Genomic DNA, 18,440 nt, shown 5'->3' on the forward strand with positions numbered 1-18,440 from the left:
ATTATAATTATCCTCCATCCCATAGTCCCGTGCCCATATACCCATCATACATATCCACGATCCCATAGGCCCATGCCCATATACCCATGATACATATCCTCCATCCCATAGTCGAGTGCCCATATACCCATCACACATCCTCCATCCCATAGTTCCATGCCCATATACCCATCACACATCCTCCATCCCATAGTCCCATGCCCATATACCCATCATACATATTCGCCATCCCATAGTTGAGTGCCCATATATCCATCACACATCCTTCATCTCATAGTCCCATGCCCATATACCCATCATACATATCCTCCATCCCATAGTCTCGTGCCCATATACCCATCATACGTATCCGCCATCCCATAATCCCGTGCCCATATACCCGTCATACATATCCTCCATCCCATAGTCCAGTGCCCATAAACCCATCACACATCCTCCATCCCATAGTTCCGTGCCCATATACCCGTCATACATATCCTGCATCCCATAGTCCAGTGCCCATATACCCATCACACATCCTCCATCCCATCGTCAACTATTATGACATCATAATGAGCGGCGGGGCTTGCAACCTATGATGACATCAGCGTCGCCATGACAACCATTATGACATCATAATGAGGGACGGGGCTTGATACACACACACTTTTTCCCCATTATGTAGATAGGGGCAAAATTGTTTGGTGAATTGGAACGTGCGGGGTTAAAATTTCGCCTCACAACATAGCCTAGGACACTCTCGGGGTCCAGACGTGTGACTGTGCCAAATTTTGTGGCTGTAGCTGCGACGGTGCGAATGCCAATCCTGGACATACACACATACATACACACACTTGAGCTTTATATATTAGATAATCATTATAATTTGATATAACTAACCGTAGTTAGTTACTATGCCTGGGCAGCGCCGGGCTCTTCAGCTAGTTTGTGATAAAACTGTATTTTAATGACAAACCTGAAGGCCAGATTTCCACTTAAAAATCGTTCGGCCTAATATTGGGGTGCAACCAGGAGGCCCAATTAGCTAATCCAAATAGTTTGGGATAAAACAGTGTTTCAGTGAGAAACCAGAAGGCCAGATTTCCTCTTAAAAATCGTTAGGCATAACAGTGTTGTTCAGGCACACTAAGAAAATAAATAGTAACATAGTAACATAGTATTTAAGGCTGAAAGGAGACTTTAAGTCCATCTAGTTCAACCCATAGCCTAACATGTTGATCCAGAGGAAGGCAAAAAAAACCCATGCGGCAAACACTAAGCTCCACATAGGGGAAAAAAAATTCCTTCCCGACTCCACATACGGCCAGGGCCGGCGTTGGCAGCAGGCAGACCAAGCAGCTGCCTAGGGCCCCCGCTCTCCCAGGGGTCCCCAGCTATTGGCACATCACACAGCCGCTATGGGACCCCTGTGAGGCCGACTCCCCCTGCCGCCGCATTGAACTCTACCAGCCAGCTGACGCTCCCTCTCTCATCGCTCTGTCTCTGATACTGTGGGGGCACAATGGTGATGACGTCATTGCGCACTCACTGTGTACCAGGCATTGCAGGCTGAGACAGGAGCCAGGAGCAGCATGGGCACGAGGAGAGGTGAGGAATGTGTTTTTTTAATGTAACAGTGAATACTGTCTGGACTATGAGGCCATTCTCAGGGGGCGGGGTTATATACTATGCGGTGCTGTGCTATATACCATGTGGGGCTGTGGTATATACCATGTGGGGCTGTGCTGTATACCATGTAGTGCTGTGCTATATATCATGGTGCTGTGCTATATACCATGTGGGGTTGTGCTGTATACCATGTGGGGCTGTGCTATATACCATGGTGGGCTGTGCTATACACCATGTGGTGCTGTGCTGTATACCATGTGGGGCTGTGCTGTATACCATGTGGTGCTGTGCTATATACCATGTGGTGCTGTGCTATATACCATGTGAGGCTGTGCTATATACCATGGTGCTGTGCTACATACCATGTGGGGCTGTGCTATATACCATGTGGTGCTGTGCTATATACCATGTGGGGCTGTACTGTTTACCATGTGGTGCTGTGCTATATACCATGTGGTGCTGTGCTATATACCATGTGGGGTTGTGCTGTATACCATGTGGTGCTGTGCTATATACAATGTGGTGCTGTGCTATATACCATGTGGAGCTGTGCTATATACCATGTGGGGCTGTGCTGTTTACCATGTGGTGCTGTGCTATATACCATGTGGTGCTGTGCTATATACCATGTGGGGCTGTGCTGTATACCATGTGGGGCTGTGCTATATACCATGTGGTGCTGTGCTATATACCATGTGGGGCTGTACTATATACCATGTGGTGCTGTGCTATATACCATGTGGGGCTGTACTGTTTACCATGTGGTGCTGTGCTATATACCATGTGGGACTGTGCTGTTTACCATATGGTGCTGTGCTATATAACATGTGGTGCTGTGCTATATACCATGTGGGGCTGTGCTGTATAACATGTGGGGCTGTACTATAGACCATGTGGTGCTGTGCTATATACCATGTGGGGCTGTACTGTTTACCATGTGGTGTTGTGCTATATACCATGTGGGACAGTGCTGTATACCATATGGTGCTGTGCTATATACCATGTGGTGCTGTGCTATATACCATGTGGGGCTGTGCTGTATACCATGTGGGGCTGTACTATAGACCATGTGGTGCTGTGCTATATACCATGTGGGTCTGTACTGTTTACCATGTGGTGCTGTGCTATATACCTTGTGGGGCTGTGCTGTATACCATGTGGTGCTGTGCTATATACCATGTGGTGCTGTGCTATATACCATGCGGTGCTGTGCTGTATACCATGTGGGGCTGTGCTATATACCATGTGGTGCTGTGCTGTATACCATGTGGTGCTGTGCTATATACCATGGTACTGTGCTATATACCATGTGGTGCTGTGCTATATACCATGTGGTGCTGTGCTATATATCATGTGAGGCTGTGCTATATACCATGGTGCTGTGCTATATACCATGTGGTGCTGTGCTATATACCATGTGGGGCTGTGGTGTATACCATGTGGGGCTGTGCTCTATACCATGTGGTGCTGTGCTATATACCATGTGGTGCTGTGCTATATACCATGGTGCTGTGCTATATACCATGTGGGGCTGTGCTGTATCCCATGTGGGGCTGTGCTTTATACCATGTATTGCTGTGCTATTTACCATGTAGGGCTGTACTGTATACCATGTGGTGCTGTGCTATATACCATGTGGTGCTGTTCTATATACCATGTGGGGCTGTGCTGTATACCATGTGGGGCTGTGCTATATACCATGTGGTGCTGTGCTATATACCATGTGGGGCTGTACTGTTTACCATGTGGTGCTGTGCTATATACCATGTGGGGCTGTGCTGTATACCATGTGGGGCTGTGCTATATACCATGTGTGCTGTGCTATATACCATGGTGCTGTACTATATACCATGTGGGGCTGTGCTATATACCATGTGGGCTGTGCTATATTCCATGTGGGGCTGTGCTATATACCATGGTGCTGTGCTGTATACCATGTGGGGCTGTGGTATATATACCATGTGGGGCTGTGCTGTATACCATGTAGGGCTGTTAGGTATACCATGTGGTGCTGTGCTATATACCATGTGGGGCTGTGCTGTATACCATGTTGGGCAGTGCTATATACCATGTGGTGCTGTGCTATATACCATGTGGGGCTGTGCTGTATACCATGTGGGGCTGTGCTATATACCATGTGTGCTGTACTATATACCATAGTGCTGTGCTATATACCATGTGGGGCTGTGCTGTGTACCATGTCGGGCTGTGCTATATACCATGTGTGCTGTGCTATATACCATGGTGCTGTGCTATATACCATGTGGGGCTGTGTTATATACCATGTGGGCTGTGCTATATACCATGTGGGGCTGTGCTATATACCATGTGGGGTTGTGCTGTATACCATGTAGGGCTGTTAGGTATACCATGTGGTGCTGTGCTATATACCATGTGGGGCTGTGCTGTATACCATGTTGGGCTGTGCTATATACCATGTGGTGCTGTGCTATATACCATGTGGGGCTGTGCTGTATACCATGTGGGGCTGTGCTATATACCATGTGTGCTGTGCTATATACCATGGTGCAGTCCTATATACCATGTGGGGCTGTGCTATATACCATGTGGGCTGTGCTATATACCATGTGGGGCTGTGCTATATACCATGTGGGGTTGTGCTGTATACCATGTAGGGCTGTTAGGTATACCATGTGGTGCTGTGCTATATACCATGTGGGGCTGTGCTGTATACCATGTGGGGCTGTGCTATATACCATGTGGTGCTGTGCTATATACCATGTGGGGCTGTACTGTTTACCATGTGGTGCTCTGCTATATACCATGTGGTGCTGTGCTATATACCATGTTGGGCTGTGCTGTATACCATGTGGGGCTGTGCTATATACCATGTGGTGCTGTGCTATATACCATGTGGGGCTGTGCTGTTTACCATGTGGTGCTGTGCTATATACCATGTGGGGCTGTGCTGTATAGCATGTGGTGCTGTGCTATATACCATGTGGTGCTGTGCTATATACCATGTGGGGCTGTGCTGTGTACCATGTGGTGCTGTGCTATATACCATGTGTGCTGTGCTATATACCATGGTGCTGTGCTATATACCATGAGGGGCTGTGCCATATACCATGTGGGCTGTGCTATATACCATGTGGGGCTGTGCTATATACCATGTGGGGTTGTGCTGTATACCATGTAGGGCTGTTAGGTATACCATGTGGGGCTGTATTATATACTATGCGGCTGTGCTATATACTATGTGGCTGTGTTATATTCCATGGGGGGTACATTATATATTATATTCTATGGGGAAGGCTGTGTTATATAATATGGGGGGCTACATTATTTTCTATGGGGGGCTGTGTTATATTTATTATATTCTATGGGCTGTTATTGCATCATACTCTATGATGGGGCTACATTATACTATGAGGAGGCTACATTGCATTCTATGGGGGGGCTAAATTATATTGTATGGGGGCTTGATTATACTTTATGAGTGGGCTACATTATATTCTATTGGGGCTGCGTTATACTATATGAGGAAGGCTACATCTAATATATAAAGCTCAGAGTGTGTATGTATGTATGTATGTGTGTGTGTATGTATGTGTGTGTGTATGTCAGCTACAGCCACAAAACGACACAAAACTTGGCACAGTCACATGTCTGGACCCCGAGAGTGTCCTAAGCTATGTTGTGAGGCAAAATTTTAACCCCACACATTCCAATTCACCAAACAATTTTGCCCCTATCTACATACTGGGGAAAAAGTGTGTGCGCATCAAGCCCCGCCCCTCATTATGATGTCATAATGCCCCTAGCTGCATACTGGGGAAACAGTGTGTGCGTATCAAGCCCCGCCCCTCATTATGATGTCACAATGATTGCCATGGCGACGCTGATGTCATCATAGGTTGCAAGCCCTGCCGCCGCCCATTATGATGTTATAATGGTTGACTATGGGATGGAGGATGTGTGATGGGTATATGGGGACTGGACTATTGAATGGAGGATAAGTATGACGGGTATATGCGCACGGGACTATGGGATGGAGGATGTGTGATGGGTATATGGGCACTGGACTATGGGATGGAGGATATGTATGACGGGTATATGGGCACAAGACTATGGGATGGCGGATATGTATGATGGGTATATGGGCACGGGACTATGGGATGGAGGATATGTATGATGGGTATATGGGCACGGGACTATGGGATGGCGGATATGTATGATGGGTATATGGGCACGGGACTATGGGATGGAGGATAATTATAATTTGCTATAACTAACCACAGTTAGTTACTATGCCCGGGCAGCGCCGGGCTCTTCAGCTAGTTATACTATATAAGGGGCTGCATTATGCTCTAAGTCTAAGGGGTGGCTGCATTATACTATAAGAGGGGGGCTGCATTATATTATATGGCGGGTTACATTATATTGTATGGTGGGACTGCATTATACTCTGGGGTGGCTGCATTATACTCTGTGGGGTGGCTGCATTGTACTGTATCGAGGACTATGGGGAATACATTATACTATATGAAGAACTATGGGGTGCATTATACTATGGGAAGTGGATTGTACTACATGGATGACTGGTGGTGTATTATACTATATGGAGGACTATGAGGATTGTATTATATTATATGGAGGACTGAGTGTATTTTAATATATGGAGGGCTATGAGGAGTGTATTATACTATATGGAGGACTATGAGGCGTGTATTATCCTATAGGGAGGGCAATAAGGAGTGTATTATAGTATATGGAGGACTATGGGGAGTGTATTATACTATTATAGAGGACTATGGGGAGTGTATTATACTATATGGAGGACTGAGGAGTGTATTATACTATATAGAGGAGTATGGGACATATTATATTATATAGAGGACTATGGGGTGTAAACCGTAGATGAGCTGCTGATAACATGATACTGTAAGGTGATCTGTTAGTGATCCATTAGTGATTGTTCTGTCCCCATCATTATTTCTCAGGTGGTGGAAAGAGGCCGGGAAACAAGTGTTGAACGACTTCAATATTGTCGATCACACTTATTTAGTGGCCTGAACTCAGCGCATGTAAATACAATCGAAATACTTCTGTGCAATAAGTTAGCATTTGGGGCCCCATTTTAAACTTTGCCTAGGGCCCCACTTTGCCTAAAACCGGCCCTGCATACGGCAATCTAGTTCCCTGGATCAACGCCCTATCAAGGAATCTAGTATATATATATCTTGTAACACTATACTTTTCAAGAAAGGTATACAAGCCCTTCTTAAATTTTAGTAGTGAATCACTCATTACATCATACGGCAGAGAGGTACATAGTCTCACTGCTCTTCCAGTAAAGAATTTGCGTCTGTGACTAAACCTTCTTTCCTCCAGACGTAGAGGATGCCCCCTTGTCCCTGTCACAGGTCTAAGAGTAAAAAGATCATTAGAAAGGTCTTTGTACTGTCCCCTCATATATTTATACTGTACATTATAATAAGATCACCCCTAAGCCTTCGTTTATCAAAACTAAATAACCCCAAGTGTAATAACCTGTCTTGGTATTGCAGACCCCCGACCCCCCAGTGCTCTAATAACCTTGGTCACTCTTTTCTGCTCCCGCTCTAGTTCAGCTATGTCTTTCTTATACACCGGAGACCAGAACTGTACACAGTATTCTAATTATGGTCACACTAGTAACTTGTATAGGGGTAAAATTATGTTCTCCTCATAAGCACCTATGCCTCTTTTAATGCATCCCATTATTTTATTTGCCTTTGCAGCAGCTGCCTGACAGTGGCCTCTAAATGTGAGTTTGTCATCCACCCATACACCAAGGTCTTTTTCAGTGACAGTTTTGCTCAGTGTTTAACAATTAAGCACATAATTATACATCTTATTTCTTCTGCCCAAGTGCATGACCTTATATTTATCCCCATTAAAGTTCATTTGCCATTTATCAGCCCAAGCTTCTGTATATAAATCTTCCTGTAATATTAAACTGTCCTCCTCTGATTACCCTGCAGAGTTTAGTGTCATCTGCAAATACTGAAATTATACTTTGTATGCTCCCTACAAAGTCATTAATAAATAAAATAAAAAGAAGCGGGCCTAAGACCAACCCCTGCGGTACCCCTCTGCTGAGACCCAGTCCGTGTGTGCTCCATTAATAACCACCCTTTGTTTCCTATCCATGAGCTAGCTCTTAACCCACTTACACATATTTTCCCCTATCCCCATTATTCTCATTTTATGTATCAACCTTTTGAGTGGCACCGTATCAAAAGATTTTGAAAAGTCCATATACACCACATCCACTGCGTTCCCTTGGTGCAGTTCAGAACTTACCTCTTCATAGAAGCTTATCAGATTAGTCTGAAAGGAGCGGTCCCTCGTAAACCCATGTTGATATTGGGTCATGAGGTTATTCCTCTTCAGATACTCCAGTATAGCATCTCTTAGAAAACCCTCTGTCACGATCTGTGTTTAGATTTGTGGCAGCTCTGAATCCTCTCAGTTTAAAACTTTTTTCCTTTCAGGCCATTGGGGGTTAATGTCAGTTTTTTCCCTTGCTGGTCTGCTGTGTAATTGCATTGCTGCTGGGTTTGCTGATGCTTGGTGACGACTCCCACATCCTTTAAAAGGTCACCTGATGCATCAGCTGACTGTTGGTGATGCAGGTCCTTTCTGGAGACCAACCTAGCAGGAGCAGCTCTCTGGTGTCTACCACGTTTAGTGTTAAAAGGAATCTGTCACCCTTTTTTTGCCCTATCAGCGGCTGGCATCGAACTAATGCTGTAGATAAGCCCCTGATATAACCTGAAAGATAAGAAAAACACGTTAGATTATAGTCACCCGGGTTTGCGGTCCGGTCCAACGCCTCCCATCTTCTTCCCTTCCTGTAGTAGCTCCAGCTCAGGCGCACTGCTCTGCCCTGTTGAGGGCAGAGCAGAATATTGCAGTGCGCAGGTGCCAGACCTCTATCGGCGCCTGCGCACTGCAGGACTCTGCTCTGCCTTCAACAGGGCAGAGCAGTGCGCCTGCGCCGGAGCTACTACAGGAAGGGTAGAAGAGGACGGCATCGTATAAAGATGGGAGGAGCCGGACCGCGACAACCATCAGACTGGACCGCCCCCTCCGATGAGTATAGTCTAACGTGTTTTTCTTATCTTTCAGGTCACATCAGGGGCTTATCTACAGCCTTACAGAATGCTGTAGATAAGCCCCTGATGTCAATGCCGGCAGCTGATAGGGCAAAAAAAGGGTGACAGATTCCCTTTAAGAGTCCTGTTGCTGGTGATATCTGCGGTGTGGAGGTTTGCAGCCTTGTATATAAGCTAAGTGTCGTATTTTTGTTACCTCGTCCCTTCTGTGCCTGTTCCTCTCCCCCTGTGTTTCTTATCAGTAGTGGCTAGGCTAGCATCTTATGCCAGCTAGTGCACTAGCGAGTAGAGTTGAGCGAAACGGGTCGATCAAATTAAAAAATGCCGACTTTGGCTAAAGATGGGTTTCACAGATCGAAACCCGACCATAGCGTGAGGTCGGCCATGAGGTCACCGAGCCGAGCACCAAAGTCGCTTTTCAAATAATGCTTCCAGCACCTTTTCTCAGCCAATGAAGGTGGACGCACACTGTGGGCAAAGCGATGACATGGGCAGCGGCCACCACCATCTTAGAGAAAGGCATTGAAGTGATTGGCTGGCTTTGTGTGGCGTCACAGTGGGTATAAAAGGCCGTGACCGCCGACCGCCATCTTACTTCTGCCGATCTTAGAATAAGGAGAGGTGCTGCTGATTCTGAATAGGGAGAGCGTAAGGCAGGGAAGAAGAAAAAAAAAATTGCTTCTGCTGATAGCGCTTTTCACTGTATAGTTAGTTAGTGTGGAGTGAAAGGGGAGGATTTTTGTTGTGTGCAGCAGTGCTGGTGGTGATTAGGCTGCCTTTTAAGGCTACCTGATACAGTCATATGTTAAAGTTTGGGCACCCCTATTAATGTTAACCTTTTTTCTTTATAACAATTTTGGATTTTGCAACAGGTATTTCAGTTTCATATATCTAATAACTGATGGACTCAGTTATATTTCTGGATTCAAATGAGGTTTATTGTACTAACAGAAAATGTGCAATCTGCATTTAAACAAAATTTGACCGGTGCAAAAGTATGGGCACCCTTATCATTTTCTTGATTTGAACACTCCTAACTACTTTTTACTGACTTCCTGAAGCACTAAATTGGTTTTGTAACCTCATTGAGCTTTGAACTTCATAGCCAGGTGTATCAAATCATGAGAAAAGGTATTTAAAGTGGCCACTTGCAAGTAGTTCGCCTATTTGATTCTCCTATGAAGAGTGGCATCATGGGCTCCTCAAAACAACTCTCAAATGATCTGAAAACAAAGATTATTCAACATAGCTTTTCAGGGGAAGGATACAAAAAGTTGTCTCAGAGATTTAACCTGTCAGTTTCCACTGTGAGGAACATAGTAAGGAAATGGAAGAACACAGGTACAGTTCTTGTTAAGCCCAGAAGTGGCAGGCCAAGAAGAATATCAGAAAGGCAGAGAAGAAGAATGGTGAGAACAGTCAAGGACAATCCACAGACCACCTCCAAAGACCTGCAGCATCATCTTGCTGCAGATGGTGTCACTGTGCATCGGTCAACAATACAGCGCACTTTGCACAAGGAGAAGCTGTATGGGAGAGTGATGCGAAAGAAGCCGTTTCTGCAAGCACGCCACAAACAGAGTCGCTTGAGGTCTGCAAAAGCACATTAAGACAAGCCAGTTACATTTTGGAAGAAGGTCCTGTGGACTGATGAAACAAAGATTGAGTTGTTTGGTCATACAAAAAGGCGTTATGCATGCGCTGTATTGTTGACCGATGCACAGTGACACCATCTGCAGCAAGATGATGCTGCAGGTCTTTGGAGGTGGTCTGTGGATTGTCCTTGACTGTTCTCACCATTCTTCTTCTCTGCCTTTCTGATATTCTTCTTGGCCTGCCACTTCTGGGCTTAACAAGAACTGTAACTGTGTTCTTCCATTTCCTTACTATGTTCCTCACAGTGGAAACTGACAAGTTAAATCTCTGAGACAACTTTTTGTATCCTTCCCCTGAAAAGCTTTGTTGAATAATCTTTGTTTTCAGATCATTTGAGAGTTGTTTTGAGGAGCCCATGATGCCACTCTTCATAGGAGAATCAAATAGGAGAACTACTTGCAAGTGGCCACTTTAAATACCTTTTCTCATGATTTGATACACCTGGCTATGAAGTTCAAAGCTCAATGAGGTTACAAAACCAATTTAGTGCTTCAGGAAGTCAGTAAAAAGTAGTTAGGAGTGTTCAAATCAAGAAAATGATAAGGGTGCCCATACTTTTGCACCGGTCAAATTTTGTTTAAATGCAGATTGCACATTTTCTGTTAGTACAATAAACCTCATTTGAATCCAGAAATATAACTGAGTCCATCAGTTATTAGATATATGAAACTGAAATAGCTGTTGCAAAAACCAAAATTGTTATAAAGAAAAAAGGTTAACATTAATAGGGGTGCCCAAACTTTTACATATGACTGTAGCTGCATTGCTTTGTGCACACTGCTGTTCAAACTGCTTTTTTCAAAGCACTCCAACTTTTATTATTTTGTTCTGGTGAGTTACCAAGCGTTCTTTTTTTCACACACCGTATAGCGGTGTACGCTCCTCACACACTACCATGTACCGGCTGGTATCACAGACAAATAGAAGCTATCTGGGTGTGACTCTGGAAAAACAAGCCGAGGAGATTTTCCATTTTTCCAGACCTACACCTTATAGAGCTGTCCGCTTTTCAAACAGTTTCATATATCTGCTGTTTGATTACCGTCAAAACTAGACAGAGACAGCGTGTGTCAGTCCGTATACAAATAGACAGAGATTGACAAATTTCCATACAGACACCGTATAGCGGTGTACGCTCCTCACACACTACTGTGTACCGGCTGGTATCACGGACAAATAGAAGCTATCTGGGTGTGACTCTGGAAAAACAAGCCGAGGAGATTTTCCATTTTTCCAGACCTACACCTTATAGAGCTGTCCGCTTTTCAAACAGTTTCGTATATCTGCTGTTTGATTACCGTCAAAACTAGACAGAGACAGCGTGTGTCAGTCCGTATAGAAATAGACAGAGATTGACAATTTTCCATACAGACACCGTATAGAGCTGTCCAATTCTCAAACAGTATTGTATATCTGCCGTTCGCATTGCAGTCACATCTATACAGAGTCAGCGTGTGTGTGTGACACTCTGTAAATACATATACGGAGATTGTTAGTTACACAAAAAACTCATAGAGCTGTACACTTCTGATACAGTTCCGTATTTCTGCTTGTTGGATTACAGTTAAATATATACTGGGAGAGCATCTGTGACTAGCAAAATATATACGAAGATTTAATTTTTTTAATACACCTTACACAGCTGGACGCTCCTCATACAGTACCATCTCTCTGCTGGTATTTTTGGTACATTTTCCCAAACATGAGGACGTATGGTGGAAGAGTCCGCGGACGTGGGCAGGAGGGCGCAGCTGGTACTGATGGTGGTGGTGCATCGGTTGGTTCTGGCAAAAGCACAGTAGCAGCTAAGGCAGGAGGTGTTGAGCCTGCGTCATCATCTGGCCCAAGAAGGCCTGTAAGGTTCCCTTTTCTTGGAGTAGGAAAACCGCTTTTAAAGCCGGAGCATCAGGAACAGGTTTTGGTGTACATTGCCGAAACAGCCTCCTCTTCTGAACGTTCGAAACCTGCAAGCACGGAGTCATCAGTGCAGGGTTCTGGTCAGGAAAAACACCTTTCCTTGTGTCCTTCACCCCCACCAAAAGTTAAGGATGCGGCAGCCCACACTTCAGATTACTCTATGGAGCACTTTTCACATACCATGCCTGGGTTATCCAGTCAAATCCTGAATTCCCCAGTCCAAGATGAATCTGACATGGAGTGCACTGATGCACAGCCACTGCTAGATGATTCTGCTGGTACATTGACCCAGAGCACTACATTACCCTCGCAGTCTACTGAGCCAGAATCTGATCCTGATGAAACTCAGGTGCCCCTTCCCGCATACTATCCCACCTTACACGGTGACACAGAGGAAGGTAAAGAGGAAGGTGCAGATGACTGTGAAGTTCTTGACCCGGATTGGCATCCATTGGGGGAGGAGGGTGGCGCTGGCAATAGTTCAGATAAGGAGAAGGATCCGCAGCAGGCATTGACATCGCAGCAGCGGTTATCTGGCAGGCCCGTGGCTGTCCAAAAACGTGGACCAAAAACTAAAAGAGTTGCAGGACAGCTTGGCCAGACGGTCAACTTAGCACAGCGTGCAAGGCCAGAAAATGCATACCATAGTAGGAAGAGTGCAGTGTGGCACTTCTTTGTCCAAAATCCTAGTGATGAGGCAAAGGTTACCTGTAAGAAGTGCGGAAGGACCTTTAACCGAGGTAAACAACAAATTTGAATACCAGTTGCATGCTTAGACATTTAATCAACATGCACTTGCAAGTGTGGACGGACTACAAAACCTCAGGTACCACATGTGCACCTGCTGCGACTGAAGGTAGCCAGCAACGCTCCATCGCTTCCACCACTGTAAGACTACCGCCACCATTCAGCACACCACCAGCACTAAATGTGGAGGTGTCGCCGCAAGGCCAAAGCACTCAGGGAATCACAATGGTTTTGCAACACAACACTGAATCTAGGCCATCACCACCAACACCATAATGAAAAGTATAATATTACAGGGTATATACACTAGTCTCCTTAATATTGCATTGATCCAGGGAGCTAGTCTGATTGCCGTATGTGGAGTCGGGAAGGAATTTTTTTCCCCAATGTGAAGCCTACTGTTGCCACATGGGTTTTTTTTGCCTTCCTCTGGATCAACATGTTAGGGCAAGTTAGGATAGGATATGGGTTGAACTAGATGGACTTAAAGTCTCCCTTCAACCTTAATAACTATGTTACTATGTTACCATCACCAACCCCCTCTCAGTCCGTCCGGTCCACCGCTACTTCCCCCATATGCAGCTCTCCAGTCCAGCTCACCCTACCAGACACTCTGATTAGGACAAGAAAGTACTCATCCTCTCATCCGCGTACACTGTGTTTGAACACCTACATTGTCAAACTAATCTCATTAGAGATGATACCCTACCGTTTGGTTGAAAGCGAAGCTTTCCATGAGCTCATGGTCTACGCTGTCCCACGCTATGTCCTACCCAGTCGGCACTTCTTTTCTCGAAAATCCATCTCTGCCCTCCACCGGCATGTGAAAGACTGCATTGTCCATGTACTCAAACAGTCAGTGAGTGGAAAGGTGCACCTCACAACAGATGCATGGACCAGTAGGCATGGCCAGGGCTGTTACATGTCCATCACTGTGCACTGGGTTAATGTGGTGGATGCAGGCTCCACAGGGGACAGCGGCGGTGGAACAGTGCTGCCTAGCCCACGGTATAGGAAACAGTTGGCTGTAGGCTTTCGACCCTCCTCCTCCTCCTCCATAAGCGAAAGCTCGTCGACAGAGCGCAGTCACACGAGCACTCCATCTGCAGCTGGCAGTGATGCACACGAGGTGTCCCACTATCGAACAGCTAGTGGTAAGCGTCAGCAGACTGTGTTAAAGATGATATCTTTCGGTGACAACAGACACACCACGGAGGTACTGGCAGACTACTTTCAGTGACAAACTGAGTCATGGCTGAGCAGTCTACATCTTGAGGCAGGCAAGGTAGTCAGTGATAACGGCCGTAATTATGTGGCAGTCATAGCCAGTGCAAAACTCCCACACATACCTTGCCTGGCTCACACTTTCAACCTGGTGGTGCAGTGCTTCCTTAATAATTATCCGGAGTTAACATCACTGCTCCATAAGGTGCGAAGACTGTGCTCGCACATCTGTCGCTCGGCCATACACTCCAGTCGTATGCAGAAGCTGCAGCAATTGCTCCACCTCCCCCAAGCACCGCCTAATCATAGACATTGCAACAAGGTGGAACTCCACCATGCACATGGTTGAGAGGCTGTGCGAACAGAGGCAGGCTGTAATGCATTTGTGGGAGGATACACGGGCAGGCAGTTTGAGGGAAGACATGGAATTGTCGGGTGTGCAGTGGTCAAAGCTGAAAGACCTCTGGAAAGTCCTTCAGTGTTTTGAGGAATGCACACGGCTGGTAAGCGCAGACGACGCCATCATAAGCATGAGCATCCCACTTATGCGTCTGCTCATGCAAAGTTTGACACACATTAAGGATCTGGCGTCTGCAGCAGAGGAGGAGGAACAGGAGGAGGAGGAGGGAAGCCTTGCTGACAGTCAGCCATTGTCTGGTCAGGGAACTGTCCTGGACGAGGTGTAGGAAGAAGAGGAAGAGGAGGAGGATGAGGGGGATGATTATTTTGGGCAGGAGGATGCTTCTCAGGGGGCAAGAGAAAATGTTGGCGTTCCAAGGTCAGGTACAATGTTTGTGCGTGACTGTAGGGATGTGAATTTGCCATAAAGTGCTCCTCCACCCAGCAGTGGCAGTGCATTATTGACACCTGGAACATTGGCCCACATGTGCGATTATGCCTTGCGGATCCCAAAAAGGGACCCCTGCATTGCCAAAATGATGAAGGATTACGACTACTGGCTAGCCAGCATCCTCGATCCATGCTACAAAGGCAAATTACACAACATCATACCACAGGAGAATCTAGAGATCATATTGGCTAACAAACAAGCAACTCTGGTAAACCGTTTGTTTGAGGCTTTCCCAGTACACAGTAGCGCTGCTGGTTCTCCCACGAGCCATAGTGGGCACAATGGAAGAGGTGTTTGTGGTGCACACAGCCGAAGTGGCGTTGGAGACAGGGGTTTAATGACCATGTTGTGGAATGATTTCTCAAGTACCGCTCACACGACTGCTCATACTGCATTGATTAAAAGTGACAGGAGACAGCATTTGTCAACTATGGTTACAAACTATTTCTCCTCCCATATCAATGTTCTCCCTCACAGGTCATTCCCCTTTGACTATTGGGCCTTTAAACTGGACACCTGGCCTGAATTGGCACACTATGCCTTACAGGAGCTCGCTTGCCCTGCTGCTAGTGTGTTATCTGAAAGAGTCTTCAGTGCTGCTGGATCAATCCTGACAGAAAAAAGGACTCGTCTATCGACCCAAAATGTTGATGATCTAAGCTTCATCAAAATGAACCATGCATTGGTTTCAAAGGATTTTGTCCCACATTCCCCTGATGACACATAGGTTGCCAGAAAACTGCCTCGCTTTTGTCCTCCTCTTCCTCGGACTTGCCCAATTCCACCATTTGCAGCAGCTGAATGTCCAGCCTACACATCAACATATGCCATTTTTTAAACCTCCCTAACTGGTCTGCCCCCCCAAGGGCTGGGGTCAACACCTGGCGCACACGGGCAAGTGCCGTTGCTCTGAACAGGTGGATAGGCCCACTGATGGCCAACGGCACTGGCACAGGGCCCCTCATAGTACAATACAGTGTCTCTGACGGTGGGGGGGCCCACTCGCCGTCAGACACACCAGCGTACTATGAGGAGCCCTGTGCCAGTACCGTCGACCACGAGTGTGCCCCCCCTGCTTGGTCATGGCCACAGCACTTGCAGGTTGCAATACTTACCTCTCCCTGCTCCACCGCTGTGTAGTCTGGGCAGTTAAATCCTTCACAGGGACGGCCACTAGAAATTTGGTGTATTGATCGATGATGGTTAAGATGTAGCTATGGCCTGTCCTGCTGGCCTCTACCTTCAGATGATCAATGGCTACCATTTGTAAAGCACGTCAACTTACAAGCGGATGCAGTAGTGCTTTATGATCACCTTTCACAGTTGTGATAGTCACAGACGTGTGACATTCCTGCCAGCATTTTTCAATGTCTCCTCTCATGCAAATCCAATAGAATCGCCTACGGCCTGTGGCTTCTGTCTTTTGCACTCCAAAATGACCAGACACATCATGATAGGCAGTGAGGACCATGTCTACATCTCTCCCTGTGATCACAATTTGATGGAGACGAGTAACGGTGATGTGATCCACGCTACTGCGATAAAGCAATCCTTTCTTCACAAAGAACCTGTAACAACCCTGCTGGCGTCACTGCATGGCCTCCCATCCCTCGCACATCAACTTACTCACTGCTCTGGGTCATGCTGTGAATTCTGTCTGTTGCCAGTCCTGTGCTCTGTGCTCTGTGCCTCTGCTCTCCTGTATGTTTCCTGGCAATGTGTGTATAGGGGGTGGCGCCAGAACTCTCTGGTTCTTATGGAGTCAGGGTGCATCTGTCTAATCTGTCCCTGACCAATCACCTAGAGCCCTTGACTATTTAGTTCCGCCACACCCCCTGAAACATGGCCTGTGCAATGTCTAATCTCAGTTAGTATCCTGCTGCTGAGGAAGCCAGGCCCTGTCCTGTGTATTTCCTCCTTCTCTGGAGGAATACTTCTTGTCTTGCTTTGTACCTTGTCTGCCTGCCAGGAGGCTGAATATCTTGGCCCTTGAGTCTCGGTCCCAGTACCTTGTCTGTACTCTGTCCTACCTTAGTCTCCCTTTCTCTTTGTCTGTGGCTTCCTTCCCTGCTGTGTCTTCATTGTGTCCTCCCTGTCTGTGCATTTGCACCCTTGCAGCTCCGTCTGTGCATCTTCACCCTTGCAGCTCCGTCTGTGCATCTGCACCCTTGTAGCTCCGTCTGTGCATCTACACCCTTGCTGCTCTGTCTGTGCATCTGCACCCTTGCAGCTCTGTCTGTGCATCTGCACCCTTTCAGCTCTGTCTGTGCATCTGCACCCTTTCAGCTCTGTCTTCTCTACTGCTGCAGAACTTCTTGCCGCATTTTCTGCACAGACCTTGTGGTTCAGCTCTACTCCGCACTCCTGCGGCTCCGCCTACTCCGCACTCCTGCAGCTCCGCCTACTCCGCACTCCTGCCTATATCCATACCTGCACCTCCTGTATGAACAGGTCCAAATCCTGTTCCAACATACACCACTCCCTCCTGCCTACACCTGCACCTGCTGTGTGAACAGGTCCCTACCTGTCCCTTCTCATACCACGCCAGTCTGTCCTGTGTCTCCAAGCCGTGCCCGCCTGTCCTGTGTCTCCAAGCCATGCCTGCCTGTCCTGTGTCTCCAAGAAGTGCCCGCCTGTCCTGTGTCTCCAAGCTGTGCCCACCTGTCCTGTGTCTCCAAGCCATGCCTGCCTGTCCTGTGTCTCCAAGAAGTGCCCGCCTGTCCTGTATCTCCAAGCCGTGCCCGCCTGTCCTGTGTCTCAGCTGTGCCTGTCGTGTCTACCTGCCTGCCTGTCTATAGCTTCTGTCCAAGTGACTTTTTTGTCCCTGAGTGGGACCATCTGCCACAGCCAGACACCACCCTGGAGTGGCACCCGACAGCTACCTGCCGCACAAGCCTGACCTCACCATCAGAGGCTCCAGAGAAGACCAAGGTAGCTATCGTAGTCACGCCCCTTCCAGGGTAGTCTGGTTTGTGGCACAGTGGGGCCCCCCAATCAGCCAAGGCGCGAGCGTGACAGTTTGCACAGGCCATGGTCCCCATTGAGTCCCATGTCCTTCCGCTTGCAGAGCATGATGGACTTTCTCTCTGCCAGTATGCGCATCTGGAAGAATTTGTTCCACCCTGTGTGGTTCCGATTGTTGAGACTTTTGAACCCATCATTGTCTCCAATGCCAACTACAACCAGCTCCTGGCTTATGAAAGGCTTGACCCTGCAGATCCTCCAAGATTTTATGGAGATCCTAAGGAGTGCCAAGGGTTCCTGGAGCAGTGCCTGCGGTACATTGAGTGGAATTCAGCCTGTTTCCCCTCTGA

The sequence above is a fragment of the Dendrobates tinctorius genome, unplaced genomic scaffold, assembly GCF_039654945.1.
Source record: "Dendrobates tinctorius isolate UK_male_01 unplaced genomic scaffold, ASM3965494v1 ptg000003l, whole genome shotgun sequence".
NCBI classification, from domain to species: Eukaryota; Metazoa; Chordata; class Amphibia; order Anura; family Dendrobatidae; genus Dendrobates; species Dendrobates tinctorius.